Source organism: Capsicum annuum, chromosome 9 (assembly GCF_002878395.1).
Source record: "Capsicum annuum cultivar UCD-10X-F1 chromosome 9, UCD10Xv1.1, whole genome shotgun sequence".
Lineage (NCBI taxonomy): Eukaryota > Viridiplantae > Streptophyta > Magnoliopsida > Solanales > Solanaceae > Capsicum > Capsicum annuum.
This window is the reverse complement of record NC_061119.1, coordinates 109586231-109591746: the sequence shown is the minus strand read 5'-3', so window position 1 is coordinate 109591746 and position 5516 is coordinate 109586231.

Genomic DNA, 5516 nt, shown 5'->3' with positions numbered 1-5516 from the left:
AAAGGAACGAGTGCTAGGCAGATACCTGAGAAGCCAAGATCAGTAAGCCACAAATAAACTTTTAACTAACAAATTTTTTTTGTTAATATAGGGGCAAATTCATTTCACTTAATTCAGCTACCATTGGAAATGCATATCCATGGGATTTTACTTTCTGTTCAAGACCCTCCTGAAAAATGGGATTTTACTTTCTGTTCAGGACTCTCCTAAAAAATGGGATTTTTACTTTATGTTCAGGACCCTTCTTAAAAATGGGATTTTACTTTCTATTCAGGACCCTCCTGAAAAATGGGATCTTACTTTATGTTCAGGACCCTCCAGAAAAAATGGGATTTTACTTTTGTTCAGAACCCTCCTGAAAAATAGGATTTTACTTTATGTTCAGGACCCTCCTGAAAAATGGGATTTTACTTTATGTTCAGGACCCTCCTAAAAAATAGGATTTACTTTCTGATCAGGACCCTCCTGAAAAATGGGATTTTACTTTCTGTTCAGGACCCTCCTAGAAAATGGGATAACGCTTTCAAAAATGAAATACTACTTTATTGTAATTCTTGTTTGGGATAATTTTCATTCTAATTTTAATTTTGGGTTTCAAGAGCCCGCTAGAAGAACAGGGTAATGAAATAGCAAGTTAGAGGCCCACCTGGAGAACAGAGTGAAGAAATGAAAGTCAAGCAACAATGTGATGAAATATCAAGTCAGGAGCCCGCCTGGAGAATAGGGTGAAGAAATGAAAAGTCAAGCAACAAAGTAAAGCAATTGAAAGCCAAGCAACAAGTTGAAGGAAATTGCAAGTAAGAAGCCCTCCTGAAGAATAGGGTGATGAAATTTGAGTCAAGAACCAATAGAAGCTGTATAGATAGGATTTTTGTAATTTCATTTATGTTTTTACTTGTAATTTTTATTTTTGATGTAATAACAGATCCGTGGACCGGAACCTCGATGGAACCTCACTCAAATCTCCAACTCGGTATAGTCCACTTCTCTTCCAATCCTTTGAAATACACGTGACTTGATTCTCTCATAACTTGGGTAGGACGGATGGCTTAAGTCAAGACTCGGTTGTCCTTCTTCCTTCTGTTTCTTTCTTGAATAATGGTCGGGTCAAAATTTGGTCTCGCTGTCTACTTCTTTGCCTCAAAACACTTCGTGTTTACATTCAAAGGGGGCATGATGTAGACACCTAATCTCGTCTCTCCCCGATATAGTTTTTACCTATTGTTTACCTTATCCTACCAAGTACCCTCACCCGTGTGATAATCCCTCCATAAAATGACAAAAATAACAACCCCCTAACTAATTTTGTTTTATCGTAATATTCGAACAACCCACCCAATTAAAAAACAACACCTACCTCCCCTATCCTAACAAACTCTACCCCACCTAACCACTACCCCCTACCCTACATGACCCCACCCTCACCTCATATATGCATGATTCCACTCACGACAAGGGGGAGCTTCATTTTTTTTCATAGTTTGGTCATCAATATACACACAGAGCACATCTCAAGAAAAGAAAATTTCCCTTTCTTCTCCATAAATCGAGCGAATTCACACACACATATACACGGTACCATTTTTCCATTTCCAAAACAAGAATTCACTCGACTGCACATTCATCAATGGGAAAAAGCTTCGCCGGAATACATACAACACACAACATCCAACGATGCCAATAAATATTTGGACCACCAGATATTGAAAAATCTGACCTCTAAGAAGCGAGTAGCGAGAGAGAGATAAAGAGATCTGCGAGGAAGAGAGATATTTAAGGTCGAATTTGGGCTATTCCTGAATGAGTCTTGTAGGTTTGGGTCACTATTTCGGCGAGGCGAACCTAATTGGAAACGGTAAACCTCGACGGAACCGGTGGCTATACAGCCAATTTAGGCCCCGTTAATTCGAAATCCTTCTTAATTCATCTTGTTCTTCCACTGCCTGAGCTCATCAAAGCTCAGGTTACACTAATTTTTTTGTTCCATCCTGTCGTTGGGGTTTCGGGTTCACCGGAGCCTCGGTGTAATGAAAAAATATGATGACCAACCCTCTGTTCCACCTAAATCCGCATCAAACCGTTGTTCTCGAGTCTTGATTTTTGTTTAATTCTCACCAGAATCTCTTTGCTTCATTGAATTTCGGTTAGATTCAGGAACTAGGTTTGATACTCCATCAGAAAGGTCAATTTGACTGGATTCTGAGTTGTTTCTATCCGTTTATGCTATCCCAAGCTAATCGTAACTCGAGCTATATCATTTCTTGTTCTAATTTTCCACGCCAAGTTTAGATTTGGGGAGATTCGTGAGTGAGGTTCTCCGTTTGAGTATTTTGGTCTTCGGATTTCTTTATTATCTACGAGGATCAGTTTCATTGAGGTCCATTTCTTCTACCGATCTTTACTTTTTGATGTTGTGGGTGTGGATGATTTATTGGTTGTGTGTTGGGTTTTAATCTTCATTTTTTGTGTTGTGTTTGATGTTGGTTTCGGATTATGAGATGTTATTGGAAAATTGAAGCATGCACTAATCATGTGGTTTAAAGGGAATTCGGGGCGCGAATTAAAATATTGTTAAAGTGAATTAGGATTAATTTTGATTTGTTATTGTTTTGATTCGTCGTTATTGTTACTTTCACATCTAATTATCAATTTCGTGATAGTATCATGGTAGGTCAAGTGGGTAGGCAATCGTAGGTTCGGGTAGGCAAAATTTAGAAATAAGTGTTATGTTGGATGTTTGAATGTTTTTGAAAAGGATTTTTCCAATGGTGACTTGGCACACCAGATTATGCCATGTGGCCACTCTGAGTAAAAATGTAAATAATCCTTTTCTGAAATAAATTTTCTTTTCTTGTCACTTAAATAATAAAACCCTTTCGAACTTAAAAAATAAATCTTTTGGAGTACGTTAAAAGGGGTGTGACACTCGGACTCTAGGGTACAATTGTTGTAGTTTGTTTTAGAATTTTTAAAAGTGGTCCACAGACTTAGAATGATGGGTTAAAAATAAGAGGGAGATTATATAATAAGGAACCAAGTGAGTCTGTCATATTCTAGTAGTGATGCTAGAATAATGTAGAACATCAGTAGGGTAGAAAGATGCCCAACCCAATCGTATTTCAATGTAAATTTTTGAACTTTAGTAATCACGATATCAACTCATGCTTTACATGTCAACTCCGTGATCATAGCTCATATTCTTGCATTTTCTATAGAATTATGTATATTTCCAGTTCCTAGTATAAGGATTTCCAGTTCACTTAGCAGTATGAATCATATTTCATGAATTTATGAACTCCAAACTTAGGTCATGTAGCTCATGACTAATGTACTCATGCTTTGCAATATGCTCAGTTCCCATAACACATGGTGCACTCTTAATGACCAGTGAAATTCAGATTATTTTATTTATGTCCTCAGCTTAAACCTCTTTAATTAATTTATGTCATTGATTCTCTATTCCTCAGGCCTCAATTAAGCGTAGAAGTTACAGATAGTACCATTCCATGTTTCAAGTCCTCATGTTCTAACTTTTTAGTGACCTCTCCATATGAAATGATAGTGGTGATGAACAATTAATTAGATGAGTGAGTAAATGTTTCATGTTGGTGAAAGATTGTTGAATGTTTTTTTTAATCTAAAGCCTTAAGTGTGAAGGAAGATTGAGGCAAAGAAATTGGTATATGTCATGCTTACTTTAGAATTCAAAGTTTGTCTTCTTAAAATAGTACAATAATGTCATTGTTGATATAGGTTTAGAGAATATGAGAAAGATGCTTTTATGGGTGTTTTCGTAGAAGTTCGTAGGTAGTTAGAATGTTATTCTTGAATGTTGTGATGATATATATATAAACATATGGGTGCATTGTGTTCTAGTGCATTCCTAGTAAGAGGTTGGATTTAGTTATTGAAGTTGTAAGAAGAATTGCTCTTAAGCTGACAAGTTGTGAAAGCGCATGGGGTATTGAATTCATGGTTCAGACTATCATTATGGTGTTATGTGCAGTACCTTGTAATTTTGAGTTCGGCTTGAATAGAATGGGAGTATGTATCTCAACTCATACTTTGGCTAGAGTAGTTATGTGTAATCATGCAAGTATTTAAGGAGCGAGGATAAGCTTGAATTGGGTAGTTGCATTAACTAAGGCCTAGTAATTCTATCCTAGCTTCTATTTCATAGGCCTATATTTCATGGTTTGGAGTTATAGCCGTATTAAGATTCCTTACTCAGATATCTCATTCAAATTATGACAAAGATTTTTTTCTCCCCAATGTTATTAGAACTTCTTGAAACGAAGGCTGAAAAAATACTCCATTGTGTATGAACTTCCAGTATGAGTTAGTCTGTATAGTCAGCAATTCAGATTAGCAATAAGCAAGATAAGCTCCTATGATCTTCCCTCTTTCAATATAGTCTCACTATTCAAAGTTTCATGAATATGGCTATTCCAAGAGGTAATTTATTCGCATATATGTATGTTACGAATTCAGTTCAGTCAAAGAATTATAGTTCAAATTTGGCTATTTAGTCATGACTCACTACATAAGTGTTCATTGCCTGATCTCAGTTTTTCAAATATTTCAACTCATACATTGTGATACCTATTGTATGATCTTGGCCTCGTTATGTAAGACCCCATAAAATTCTAAGCTTAACTTTGTCTGATAAAGCTTGAAAAGAGGTTCCAGACTTAGAAATTTCAGCTGAATGTTTACGCATAGAATTATTTTATCCTTCATAGGCTAGAGACTATATTACTCAACACTCATGACCTTAATGCAATGAGTTTTAGGTTGAATCATGATCAGGAATGTTAGTAGGTGTTCCTGGACAAATATTGGGTTTTACAGACTTCGTTTGAAACATATTTGAAAGCTCAATCTAGTGGATCGACGCGGTCTCAATGCGCCGCATCACCAATTGCATCAATGAATATTTTTCTCCATCTCCTAGTGAAAATTCTAGTGATCCAACATGCAATCGATACGATGAATCGGTCTGCGCGTTGCTAGGTCAGTTTTTAGTCATTAAAAAGTTGCATCCTCAGGGGTAATTCAGTTTTTTTCCCACATCTATCAACCCCAAAACACAAGATTAAAACCTTCTAAGAGGAAAAACTATTGATTTATCATAAGTTTCTCTTAAGAAAAAACCCTAGGAGATTTCAAATTCAATTCAAGGCACAAGAATTTACCATCAATCTTTCAGAATTTGATATTGAAGGTATGTGAAGTGTTCATCCAAGGATTCTTTCCACCCTTGGAGTCTAAGAAACTATTTATAAACTTCTAGTGTATTGATTTTATGAATTCTATATTGGGTTTGATTGTATTCTTAATTATAATGATTAATTGGGGTTCTAAATCCATATTTCACTACAAGTTTCATGCAACGTTAATTGATATTTGTATAGTATTATGTGAATTCATGTAATACCCTTGAATGTGTGAAATTGGACTTGAAGTTATGATGCCTACATGTTTTTTAGTATCATGTGCTTAGATTGTGTTCTCTA